We start from the raw sequence: 14,366 nt of genomic DNA, 5'->3' as shown, positions 1-14,366 counted from the left end.
CCCCTTAGGAAATATGTTACACACATGTCTCACGCACGATATTTTGATTAAAGGTGTTTACCGGTTTTCTGTTTGTCTACATCACATTTTCTAATCACACGGTGTCTGTCTGTCATTGTGCTCAGGTCAGAAGTGCACTCCAGTATGAATCACGCTAAAGGACAGAGTCGGATGGCTGCAGGGAAGATTTATAAAAAAGGACTTCGTAAAGAAACACAGAGATCTGTCAAGAAGACACACATTTGCTTCCTAAAAAGACATGCTTTAGTCTTCCTCATGCTTCTACATATTCTGATGGAGATGCCCTGCTGCCAACTGCTGAGAGTGGTAACACTTCATAATGCAGCCCACGTGCCACAGTTTCAAGATGCAATGTTTCCGATGCGGAAAGTCACGTGGGTCTATTATTGAGTGTGCCCTCACCAAGTTGTAAACTGGAGTTCAAACTGTTTTCGACAATCGTACATTATATTAATGACAAGAGTAACAAATAGAAATACAAACAAAACATATTTATTATTAGTCAGCAACAGACTCAGACATTGTCATGAGGGGTGGCCAGGCTGAAGCCCTCATCTCAAATCTCTGGAATTCAAATAGTCCCATTTAAAAAAAATGTAACCCTGAACTGATTTATAAAAAAAGATTTGGATTTGGTTACTCAACATTATGCTCTTTTAATTGTTGAGATTACCATTTAAACTACATTAGAGTTCTGAAATAACTCTGAGTATGTGCAGAGCGTTCTAACAGACTTCACTGCTGATTGCGTGACGTGGCCGGAAGGGTGGCAAGATTGTAGTCCGATGGGCACCCCCGGGCCACCCCTTGTCTCTGCCCCTGTTAATATTTAAAGCAAAGATACAACATCTGTGGTAAACACAGCATTTACGACTAAAATATTATTAGAAATCCTCAAGGAAGTTCTTTCAGTTCAACATGTAAACGTCACCATGCAGGCACAAACTTAATCGAACTGCCTCTGGCCCTGATGACAGCAGCACACCTCTGAGGCATTGACAAGATCAATTTCTGAACATAGTCAAGGGAGAGTTCGTTGTTCCAAACATGAACGATGGCTTCCTGAAGTTCATGAAGTGTCTTTGGTCTCTTTCTGCCAACTGCAGATGCCAGAAGATGCCAACAGTTCTCTACAGGATTAAGGTCCGGGCTGTATCCTGGCCATTTTAGGGTTGTAATGGACCGCTCCTCCAGCCATTTCTTCACCTGTAACACATGTAAACACATTACTGTTGAGTGTCGGATGCAGAAAAGAAGCAGAAGTTACCACACAAGTGCTGCTTCAGTCGACAGTATGTCAACACCACACAGAGCATGAAAGTTGACTGAGGCACACAAATCTGGAACTAAAGAGGAACTAAAACGTATCAGTCACCAGGAGCTGAAGTTTAGTTGTTGCTTCCAGCTGTTTGTAGGAGCAGTTTAATAAATGATTGGAGCATTAAAGAGGAGAGGGATTCATTTGAACATCTCCAAAATGAAAGAGGTGCATGCGTTCATGCACAACTCACCACAGCGATCATTTCATAAATTACATACTTAGAAATTTTCAGGGTCTATCAGTGAGTGACTGTCATGGCCTCCTCCTCCTGTGCTTAGCTGCCAGCTCGCCCTCCTTAACCCTTTCTCCCGTGGACGTGAGGGCGGTGTGCGTGTGCTTTCCCTCGTGCAGGTGATTGGACAATCAGCTGAGTGAGGCCACTTTTGATGGGGAGTGGCTCACCTGTTCATCATTCACTACCTGCCTTAAAAGAATGGCTTCTGTTGCTTTGCTCTAGTTTCAGCTGTGTTTTCTTGTTCAGTTCGCTCCTGCCTCCACGCTGACTGCACTCCACACCTCTCCATCGTGCCCACTCTCCTTCTAAGACATGCAATCCCAGATTCCTGCAGCCACACTACGCACCTCTCCGTATGCATTCCCCTGAACTCTCTCCTCTAACTGCTGTCGGCTAAGTTGATTAGTTTCGCTACGAGGTTACGTCTGTTATTATCTGAGCCGAATTCTTGATGCCTTGTGCTTAATTGCTAAACTTGTTTGATGGAAGCCTTTGGTGCATAACTGTCCTAGCCCTGTCATATTCAGTCTTGTGAATTCCCCGCTCTGTAACTATCTAGTGTCTTGTGATTAATTCTGTTTGTATCTTGTGATTTGCATGCGTCCCTTTGTGACTTCTGTAGATGCTCCATATAGGAGTAGCTTCTGTAGCGTTATTCCCTGTCGTGCCTTCTAGTGCCCCGCCCCAGTTCCCATATTATCTCTTGTATCATAGTCTGAGTGTGTTATATAGTAAATTGTTAGACATTTATTCTGTGTGCTGCGTCCCTCTGTCTGCACTTGGGTCTCTGCACAAACTGTGACAGACTCTGTAATTTTCTACACCAAAGACAGGTCAGCTGTCAAATACAGTGTACCGTCTGCAGCGGTTTTACAAAGCTGAATCACACCTGTGTTTTAGTTACTGTAAAACTTTTTAGTAAACTTAAAACACTTTTCTGTCATATCAAGCTTTTTATCAGAGATGTTTGTTTTGCAGCAGAATATTTGCAGTATCATATGCATTGAACTGCCAAAAAGTGGCAACAGGTAGTCTAGTAACAATGAACTAATTTCACTGCACCATAAATTGTTATATTTACATAAATTACACTGAGTTACAAAAGAAATGCTTTTTTGAAGGTGTCTAAGATTTCTTTTTAACTGATTTAGGACATTTTTGCAACGCTGAATCCAAAAATGACATCTGTTTTTCTGTATCAGGTCAGGTTTTTATGCCAACTCGATTAAAAAATAAATAAATTTTGCCACTAAATCGATGACATTTTTTGAAATTAGCGATTGATTTATTTCAGTATTTCTCATCTGAAATCGGATTTTAGAGGAAAAATTTCATTTTCTAATCCTTTTCATAAGCTAAATGATCCAAAAGTTGATGAGCGTAAACATTTGTAAAGGTAAATACAAGTAAATTGCATGTTTCATCAGCATTGCTCAAAATTCAGGGCTTGAACTTGCGCTTCTTGGAACTCCTGGAATGATCAGCAGCAGGTTTGTCTCTCTTCAGAGTCCAGCAGTAATCAGCCATCATGACTACATCCCAGCATCCTGATACCTGGTCTCCATCTCTTTCTGCTAAAATCACACGACTCTGATGTGTTGCTCATAAACCAGGAGGTAAACTTTCTATCTAGATGTAATTCTCCTGCAACTATTTATAGTATCAACTTGTTCATTTCAGGCAATAGAAAAAAATCATTTTGTATGATACAAAGCATAGATATCCGCACATGTACACAAAAATATATATATTAAAAAAAAGTGCATGTTGCGACAAACAAAATTTTGACCTTATTGAGCAAAACCAATGTAATATTTGGATTCTGCACATTGCAATTGTCCAAAATCAGCTCAAAAAACTTTGACACCAAAATGGGTGTAGACCATCATACATGAACAGACACATCAACTTCTTGCGGACATCACAGCATTTGTTCTCTAGGACTATTCTGAGTGGTGGTCATGATACAACTAAAATTGCAATTGTGCTGGTATTAGTCTACACACATTAGATGAAAACATTAGCTGTAAAATAAGACCGTAAATTTAACAACTCTCAGTTTGATCACATATATTCGACAACAGCATACCAGAATTTCACTTTTGTTTTCCGTGTGCCACCCCAGGGGCCCCATCTGACCCTCCTATAATAAACTTCTGGATGTGCCCCTGATATACTCACACTTTTAGCCCGATGACAGGCAGCAGAGTCTTTCTGAAAGATGCAGCCATTTGGCAGGTTGAAGTGGTCCCTAATGGTTGGCAGCAGCTTTTCTTCCAGTATTGCCAGGTACCCACTGGCATTTAAAGATCCATTTATAAACTGCAGGCGACCTACTCCACGATAAGAAATGCAGCCCCATATCAACTGGCTGGTGGGGAATCTCATCACCAAACAGTCTGGATCTTCCTCATGTCCAACAGTTTCCATCCCATCAGCCACACGCAGGATGAATTTCTTCTCATCCGAGAAAATCACTGACTTCCACTGCTCGGGTGTCCATCTCACATGCTCCTTGCACCAATTCAACCGGACCTTTTTCATTTTTTGCGTGAGGAGGGGCTTTTTCTTAGGACGTCTGTCTTTCAGGAGGCGTCTTCTGACTGTCACTGCACTCGCCACCACTCCTGTACGTTCCTCCCACTCCCGTTTCAGCTCAAACGAAGACGCGCTGCGGTTTTTGTGGAACAGGCGCTTCAGAACGCGGTCCTGTTTCGCCGTGGAGACTCGTTTGCGTCCCGTTCCTTGTTTCCTCGCTGCAGAGCCGGTGTTCTTGAGTTTGGAGAGAAATCTGCTCACCGTCGACTGATTACAAGACACTCTTTTGGCGATCTGACGCGTGGAACGTCCCTCCTCATGCAAAGCAACGATCGCAGTCTTCTTTTCCTGCGTTAACTGCGCGTAACTGGACATCCTGACCAAAGCAGAGGCTGCAACTCATGCACAGCTTATGTACGCCGATGTGCAATGAAAGTGCATCACCTCTGAAAACTGAGTTAGTAGTAACCCAAGCAGCTATAAAGCATGATTTCTTACAGCTTGCATCAGATAAGATTGACATGCGTGGGTGGTGATGTAATGTTACATCAGCTGTGGTTTTCATGCTCATGTTTCAGTTGTATCAGGATGGAGCTCCTGGTGAACTTTTCACTTTGTTGTAGTTGCCCTTAGCAAGGAGCAATTATAGAGTAATAGGTCAGTGTGTGTGTGTGTGTGTGTGAGAGAGAGAGAGAGAGAGAGGGAGACTGTGTGTGTGTGTGTGTGTGTGTGTGTGTGTGTGTGTGTGTGTGAGAGAGAGAGAGAGAGAGAGAGAGCAGTCTGATAAGGTCTAACAAGTTATTTTACAGGTGAGCTTCTCCTCAGAATGATTCGATTTTGGGGTCAATCAGTGAAACAACAGCTCCGCCAAAGGTCAAAGATCACTTTTTTTCCCTAAAATATCACCTAGCTTCAAACGAGTTGAAGGTAGATTTATGGTATTTGGTACAGAGGCTTTCCATCGGTGATGATTCATTCCACCTTGGGTGATGTTTCAAGGTCAAAAGTTTTGACTGCACTGTAGCTTGAAAACAAGTTAGACACATTGTTTGTATCGGGGACTTTGTATAGGCTTCCTACTGGGGATGTCACATTTGATCTTGGGTGATTTTTTTTTAGGTCAAACTCAAGGTAAAAAATATTTGATATATTGCCATTATATTTTAAACTATGCGGCCATCAGTACAGGGATATAGTTGCCCCTGCTGGCCATAATTACAGTGAGCCCCAGTTAACCACTATTCCGTCCAACTTACCACAAAATAGGTGTTTTCTTTCACTAATCATGTTTGACTGGTAGTCCAACGTGAAAAGGGTCCTGTCCATGTATATATTACATGCTATTTCAAATATAATGGCAATATCCTTTTTTTTTTTTTTTTACCTCGAGTGAATTATCCCCCAAAGTCAAATGTAACATCACCAATGGAAAGCCCTATCATAGCTGCGTATCTGCACCAAATACTGTAAATCTACCTTCCACCCTTTTGAAGGCGTACAGCCTTTTTGGAAATAGTGACCTTTGACCTCTAGCAGAGCTATTTTTGCACTGATTGACTGCAGAATCGAATAAGTCCGAGAAGAGGCCATTCCTAGCTCACCTGTAAAATATCAACCTGAGAGTTTAGCACTCGAGTTCGAGACTGTTCACAGACACACACATAGATAGGACCAATAACTCTACCACAACATGTAATGTATACATGGGTAGTACCTAATTCACCTTGGACAACCAGCCAACCATGATTAGTGAAAGAAAACACTTGTGTTGTAATTTGGATGAAATAATGGTTTAGTGGGGTTCAGAGCAATCATGGCTGGCGGGGGCAACTATACCCCTCTACTGAGGGTCCTCTAGCTTTCCATTTGAACCACTTGAGGGCTTCTGACAGAGGTGTTGATAGGTCTTGAAACACATCAGTCTAGACCAGCCCAATCTTAAGAACTGAACCTGAATTTCAAGGTATTTCAAATAAATATAAAACCTGCATTACTGAGCTGTATCCCACTTTTCAATACTTCGCCCATGAGCCACATTAATGTCACAGTGAGGTCATTCATAAAGCTTTGAGTGATGAAGAACAGTTTTATGCCAGTTGCAGCTGCTGAAGCTTAAAACTCCTTCAGAGAAGTCATAGATGTCTTGGTGGTACTCTCGCTAATCTCTTTCACGCATACTGACTCAGTTCTTTAACAATGACTTGCTCTAGGAAGATCCACACATGTGCCGTATTCTTTCCATTTCTTAATGATGGGTTTACCAACACTCCAAAGGATATTCAGTGACTTGTAAATTGTCTTGGATCCATCCCCTGACTTATGTTTTTTAATGACCTTTACTCTGAACTGCTTGGAATGTTCTTTTGTCTTCATGGTGTAGGTCTAATGTCGTTCATCATTGACTTTGAACTACAATCACTTGAGACACACTCACTGCACTCATCTCCATTTTCTCCACAATTAGACTTCGAGCACCAACTGGGTGCACCATTATTGAATTAGATGAGTCACTTGAAAGGGGGTGTCTACTTATGCAATCACATATTTTACATTTTAGATTTTAATTAGCTCACGGTACTTTGTAGAAATCTGCTTTTATTTTGACACAAACGTGCCTTTTTTGTAAATTCTTGCCAAAAATGCCCAATTAAATTGAGCCTGATACCGTGTTGAAAGCAGTAGAAGAGAAAAACATCTGAAATGGGTGGATACTTTTTATAGGCTCTGTATTTTGTAGGTTATTCTTTCATTTTTAATAATGCATTTATTTGACAGCACTTTGAATGACTTCTGGTAAGAGGAAAAAGTTCACCCATAAAGTTTCATAACCCAATACCCAAAAGGAATAACTAATAATTAAATGGTGTCTGTGTTGCTGATGAAAAACACTGAAAACTCTATGTTTGGCAGTGCATTCAGCAATGGATCCAACTCTTTCACCACCTCCTCCTGCCTCGCCTGTGCCTCGTTGCCTTGATCCTATTCTTTTTGAAAAAGGTTCTTACATCCAAAGCCATCCATTGTTGCCTTAGTGAATTAGTTATCTGGCTACCGCCAGATGCCAACAATGACAAGTCCTGCAACCAGTGTGATGTCTCTCTTGTGGGCTTGCACAAAACGCACAAGTGTGAAGTAAAGCAAAGCTGATTTGCTGCTTGAATGACAAACAGAAGACCTGAAACACAAAGTGCTTGTGTTTTTGATCAATGCTGTCATCTATCTGCCTCTATTACAGAAGCTCAGGGCCTATCAGCGCCACTGATTTCTGATGACATTTCAGCCATAGATGAAGGTTGCAAATGCTCATTTTGGAATACTTTGAGAACACTTGTCAAATCTTTGCCTTTGTTCGATATATTTGGTTTATTTTTGTGTTTGCGATGCTCGTCATTTATGTATTAATGTAACATAACTTTGTGAAAAAAAGGGTTTGATGCACTTTCTTTGAACACCAGTGTAACAGCTGATGCAATATTACATCATCACCTACACCAGTCAGTCTTCTGTGACACAATCTGTAAGAAATATTGCTGTAAACTTAGACTAAAAGCTGCTGCACTTTCTTTGAGAATTTAAGACTGATAAATTCCTGTCATTGTATATCACACTATATTATTATCTTAACTGTGGATTTTATTGCAGCTTTGCTGTATTGCATTGAGTTAGTTTTACGTAGGGCTGCAAGGTGGCTCGGTGGTGAGCACTGCTGCCTCGCAGCTAGAAGATCCCCGGTTCGTGTCCCAGTTAGGACGCCTGGGATCTTGCACAGAGTCTGCATGTTCTCCCTGTGCAGTGTGGGTTCTCTCTGGGTTCTCTGGCTTCCTCCCACACAGTCCACAAACATGTTGGTAATTCTAAATTGTCCGTAGGTGTTATTGTGAGTGTGCTTGGTTGTCTGTCTCTAAGTGTAGCCCTGTGATAGACTGGTGACCTTGTCCAGGGTGTCCCCTGCCTTTTCCCTGAGTCGAGCAGGATAGGCTCCAGCCCCCCAGGACCTTAATGAGGATTAAGCGTTGTATAGATAATGGATGGTAGTTTAACCTATCTGTATCTAATAAACTGGCAGATGAGAGTGAATTATTTCTCCTTTCCTCTAAATTGTTACTCTCCAAATGGTCAATTTCTTATCCACTGTGTCCAAATGAGCAGTGAAAACTCATAAGTATGTTTTGTTCCCTGTTTCATACAATAAAATTACCCCTTAAATTGTGGGCTGTACTATGAAGTGTTGCTATACAAGCTTCTTGGCCGACAGTTTGTTCTGTTTTTCCATCTCTCTCTCTCTCTCTCTCTCCCCTAATGCAGAGCTGATGGAGCACAATTTGATTACAGGCTGCTGATCTGTTTAACGGGTACAGGTTTACCAAAGGTCTGTGGAGGCCTCGAATCAATTTGCCTGACAGATGGGAGAAACACATTTTAAATGTGTATCTCTGCTGATGTTCAAAGAAAGTGCATCACCACTTAAACCTGTAAGTGTCACCCCATTCTGAGTATTTTATGGCGTCATTTCTTAAGGATTGCATCAGATAAGATTGACATAGGTGATGATGTGGTGTTGCATCAGCTGTTTAATCTCTGCAGTCGCTGCAGTCGCTCCTTGCTTGTGTCGGGAAGGAGCCTGGTGAACTTTTTAGGTTTTTTTTCCATTTAAAATGATAAACTGAATCAACTCAAGGGCTTCTGATAACATCCCAGCCTTAAATGTCACACGTGGAACTGTTGCACAAAGGTTGCAAATGCTCATTTTGGAGCATTTTGAGGGCACCTGTCAAATATTAGTTACTTTTGCCTGAATTATAAAAGTAAGTGCCGATTGGTTTTGCACTTTCCTTGCAGTTATTGTCAATGTGTGTGTGCACATAAATGAAAGTGCATTTGTAGATGTTATATTTTAGATGTGATAGGGTGCACACACATCCCCCCTCCCTTTGTGTGTGACACATTATATGTCTTTGCTGCTCTTATATGTGTCGATATGCACTAGTGTGTGTGTGCATGTTCACACCCCGGGGCCTGTTGTGTCCAAATTCTTGGTAAATCAACGAGTTCTTTGGTAACAGTCAGCAGGCGCCTCTGGCCATAGTCACCAGAGTGAGAAGAGCCTCAGCTAACAAGCAGAAAAAGAGAACGTTGCTTTTCACCAACAATGTGTGAGTCCTTTCAGCATCATTTCAATTTGATTCCATTAAGGCCAAAAAAAAAAAAAAAGAGTCCCCAAACCGTCTGTCTCTGAACACAAGCGTGATTAGCGCTGATCAGCTGTTTTGATTGCAATCATTATCTCTCCTTTTCTCTATTTGATATTTGCAACTTGGAAATTATGAAGGCAGAGCAATAATGTGCGCATGAAAGCGAAACAGGAGCCCTTAAGTATGATCATAATATTTAATTCTGCAGGGCCCTCCCACACACATATGCAGCTTCTGCAGGATACCGCTAGCCTCAACCCTTAACCACACACTTTCACAAGCACACGGTGTTGTTTCCATCATCTGAGGGGAGATTAAGCTGACATTTGTTTGGCAATTTGTTGCGAACTAACCACGTCTCCTATTGAACCTGCTTATATAGAAAATGTGATTTGAAAAATGTATTTACCACAATAGAAAATGGTAACACTTAAAGGAGATGTCAGCTGATTTTACGTTAAGTCTTTATGCAGGCCTTGGGGAGTACGACTGCATGTAACACTGAGCTGTGTGATGTCTGATAACATGCCTCAGATGCTGAGTCAGACCTGGATGAGGCCTAAGGATTATGAGTTTGAAAATTAAAATAAATATCTGGAGGTGTTGAGTTAGAAAAAAAGTGAGTTTAGCAGACCTCTGTGACCAACTCCTCATCTCTGCTTGAGGCTTGTGGCTCAAGGCTTCGCTTGCGAGCCCACAATCTCTCACCAAACTGTCAACGCTCATCTTGCATATTTTAAGGTCCTGTCGGTGTCGGGGTTGTACAAGAACAATGCGGCGAATGAAAAAAAGATCATCTCTGGTTCTGCTTCATCAATTTTAATCACTTTTTGAACTGCCCTTTCAGAGGCTTTTTTAAATAAAAATATGTTGTGTTTGTAGAAATATGCTGTACATACAATGGCAAACAAGTACTTCCATATTTAGCAGATCATGACCCAGATAGCCTTAATGGTCAATGAGGTAAAATTCTATAAAACAGTAGCTCCACTGTCAAACTAGAGAATCACAGAGACAGACAGAGTAAGGACAGAGGAGCAGGTAAATGAATACATCAGACAGTTGAATCTCATTCAGGAGGCAACACAGGTTGTTAAAATGTGATATTAAAGGATGCAATTTATTTGCAAAATCATAATTATGTCCTGTTTCTTTAGCCAGGCAGTCTGAGATGGTGAGGCAGAAGAGTGGCTAAAGGCACTGATCTGTTTTTCCTTGGTGCCATTTGAGATACAGATGGGTTACAGATGTAAAGAAGAACATCATCATATGTCTTAGGAGGGAGGAATGGCACACAATTCTCACACAAGAGATCCCCTCATTTTAGATGATGGCGGTGGAGTCTAATTCAATTGGGATAAGATGTGTGTGTGATTGAAATCATTTTCATACACATTAAACATTCAGTGACCCCTCACGCCATGTGGATGGAGGCCCTGTCATCCTGGATAGAAGTATTAATCACAGGATGAGGGTGATCACTCAGGTCAACTTTGTATTGATATGCAGTGAACCTTTCTTCCAAAGGGACAAGTTTCCTCAAACCATGCCAGCAAAATGTCCTCCACAGCATAACAACGCACCCACATCTCCTCGCTACAGGAGTCACAGTTCATTTTTCTCCTTTAATTTGTCATTCGTCTGTAGATTTGGCTGGTGCTCCAAGAACTGCCAGAAGAGGGCATAATTGTACCTTGATCTCCTGGTTGGAATATCACAATATAGCACCAAAAATGTCTAAGTTAACAAGTCCAGAATGTGTGCAAGTAGTCTGCTTGTAGATAAACACAGTGGATAGATCCTGAGCCATGATTTTAAAATATTTTAGCTGTTTTCAAATTAAAGGGCATACCATGGATAGCTTCAAACTGAATACGTCTGGCGCAAAATTTGGCTCCAAGTCTTTTTCTCATTCAGTTAAACCACAGAAAATATGATCAGTGGCCGTCATAATCCGATAGCAAGTATTAGCAATACCGAGTAGATATTAAGTATTAAATCAGTCCGCTCTGAGTTGTTTCTAATATTGTCTTACATGGGAGGTTAGGGTGTGAAGGAAACTGTCTCAGCACAATGCAATGGATCTAAAAGTGTCTGAAGAGATTTAACACCACACTTCTTACATAAAGTGTCAAAGCTGAAAAAGTGCTAACCTTCCTAGAGGTTCCGGAAACAACTCGGTCTCCTTCTTCTCTACTGTGAAAAGGTCAAGTCCACTATAGAAGGTGGGAATAAGTGATTCCTACTAATAGGACCAAGTGAAGAAGCTGTAAAAAATTGAACACGAAGGCGACTTTTCTGGAGACTTAACCTCACCCTTTACGCTAAACTTCACCCTAAAATTGAATGATTTACGCTGTGGGGACCTTGCTTTTCGCCTCCCCCACCCACACACGCATAGAGTACAGGCAGCCTCTGAATCCCACTCATGTTTTTCCTCTGCAGGCCTCAGTGAAAGAGATGATAGAAAAAAAAACTGTGATTAAAGAAAACTCCAGGAGCAAAAGAAAAAAAAAAGAAACTAATTGAATGTGTATGGTGTATTTGTGTGTGTGTGGGATTTGAGTGTGTGGGATTCTTAGTGACTGTGGCTAGTCTCTGACCCTTTCAGGCATTGATGGATGTTTGTGAATATTTGAGATGCCTCTTAGAAAGCCCCTGGCAGAACACAGAGAGACATCAGAGGATCTAATACCTCTGTTCTGAATACTGCACGATTCGCTCGTATGTGCGCGCACAGTGCATGAATTTAAATCAGTGGTGGAAGAACACGGTTTCTACACTAATGGCTTGGAAAGAGAGGGAGCACGAATTGTTTGTTAGACGTCTCGGCAAGGGGAGAGATTAAACCGTTTGTCTGCATAAGTGCTCATCTTCTCTCCCAGCTGCTTCCAGAACACGGCGAAAGCAAATGTGATGTAAATGTGTGTCCTTTTCTGATTCACTGTTTCAATTTTCACACACATCGGCACTGGTCTCAGTGTGTGTGTGTCACGTTGTGTGTGTGTGCGGATGACACAATGTTTGAGACGTGTATCAGCTTTTGGATGACATATCAATCAAGCTGCTCTTGGAAACATTCTGTTTGCATTTTTTTTCTATTAATATATTGTGTATTTCTTATTTCAGAGACGAATAAGGAAAAAAGCCTCCAACAACGACAACGAGGGTGTGTCGAGGTTTGAAACGTGGATATCAAACATTGATTGCAATTTCATGGTGCATTTTTCACAACCCTGTCTTCATGTTTACACGCAACTAATCGCTCGTGAGAAAAGGTGTTGACCTAAAAACACAAAGTGCAGGACCGCAGAGGTTTGGTGTTTGGGTCTCCAGTGTGGTTAGGATTCAGGCAAGCTTGTAGTTTCAGTAAAATATTAATCAACAACTTAGTTTCTCATGCTTCAAGTCAAGACGGCAATCTTTCCCCTTACCTTAATTGTGTGCCGTGAAGCCACAAACAAAAAGAGGAGTTTGTAGAAGAACAAAAAGATGAATAAAATATGTTCACAGTGACTGCTTTGGAACGACACTAAAAGAGCACTCTGGTGATTTAGCGTTGCACTATTATAACCTTGTCAAATCTAGACTGTGCGGTTCAAAAGTGATTAAAATTGATGAAGCAGAACCAGAGATGATCTTTTTTTCATTCGCCGCATTGTTCTTGTACAACCCCGACACCTACATGACCTTAAAATATGCAAGATGAGCGCTGACAGTTTGGTCAGAGATTGTGGGCTAACAAGTGAAGCCTTGAGCCACAAGCCTCAAGCAGAGATGAGGAGTTGGTCACAGAGGTCTGCTCAACTCACGTTTTTTTTCTAACTCAACACCTTCAGATATTTATTTTAATTTTCAAACTCATCGTCCTTAGGCCTCATCCAGGTCTGACTCAGCATCTGAGGCATGTTATCAGACATCCATGTAAAACCGCAAAGGGTCTCGTTACATGTAGTCGAACTCCCCAAAGCTGCAAAAAGACTTAAAATCAGCTTACATCTCCTTTAAGTGTTACCATTTTCTATTGTGGTAAATACATTTTTCAAATCACATTTTCTATATAAGCAGTTTCTATAGGAGACGTGGTTAGTTCGCAACAAATTGCCAAACAAATGTCAGCAGTTGAGTCATCGCACCAACATACCAAAATTAGTTTGTCGGTGTTGCATTGTTGCTTTGTTTCACAGATGAAGTTTACTTCTGCAACTCCCAGTGGAATCACAAAGAGAGAGAGAGAAAAAAAATCTGTTCCCCTCCTTTCACACAGCTTCCTGCATTAAGAGTAAAACAGGGAGGCAAACAAAGGTCACTGAATAAGTGAGACAACATAGAAAAATACTGACTATCCATCGCCGTACGGACAAGGTCACCCAAGAGCAGAAAGCTACCTTCAGCAAACAAAGAAAAAGCATTTCACCCCCAATTTTTTTACCTTTCCATTTAACACCAGGGCCAGTGGAAACACAAGAATATGCACACATGCATTCCCGCTTATACAAGAAACCCTGGAGTGTCAAATAATCCCAGCATCTATTTAAATAGGTAGATTTACTCAAAGGGGATGAAGTTATGTATAATTGATGGCTTGCAGTGAAAAAAAAGAGAAAACATTCATACACTTCTTTCATATTCAGTGTGCCGCTGCGTTCAATGCCTCACACTGTCCTTCTTAATCACTCCACAACACCGATAGTGGTATGTAGTCCTGAAATCACAGGAGCCTTTGAACAAGCTGTGAAGGCACAAGGTAAAAAGGTCTTTCTGCAGAGGACTTCTGTGCATGTGCTGTCGAATCTGCTCGAAAAGGACACGTTGCTTTGTAAACCAATCATGTATACGTACATACAGTGAAGTACATTTGCATAACACACATATGCAAATCACTAAATGCCATCTGACGAACCTGCACATACATACATGCACACGCACATCCAGGCAGACCACGCACGCTACACAAAGGCAGAATATTTAGAGAGATCGGTGTACAAGGCTAAAAAAAAAATGATCGAATGAAAAATGAAGGCAAACTATAACCACCGTGAATAAAACCTCTTTTTGT

The 14,366-nt window shown here is 41.3% G+C and overlaps 1 long non-coding RNA gene across 1 annotated transcript; it reads right to left on the bottom strand.

Annotated features, from left to right (window-relative positions):
• Nucleotides 1-497: 497 nt before the first annotated feature.
• Nucleotides 498-4,113, bottom strand: LOC103373481 (uncharacterized). Its single transcript, XR_521064.1, has 2 exons — nt 3,759-4,113; nt 498-1,227 (listed from the first exon to the last, which is right to left on the bottom strand). It is a non-coding gene; the product is annotated as an uncharacterized LOC103373481 (long non-coding RNA).
• Nucleotides 4,114-14,366: the final 10,253 nt, after the last annotated feature.

Source organism: Stegastes partitus, unplaced genomic scaffold (genome assembly GCF_000690725.1).
Source record: "Stegastes partitus isolate 25-593 unplaced genomic scaffold, Stegastes_partitus-1.0.2 Scaffold1992, whole genome shotgun sequence".
NCBI lineage: Eukaryota > Metazoa > Chordata > Actinopteri > Pomacentridae > Stegastes > Stegastes partitus.
Note: the sequence above shows the minus strand (reverse complement) of the source record. Positions and strands in the feature narration are given on the sequence as shown.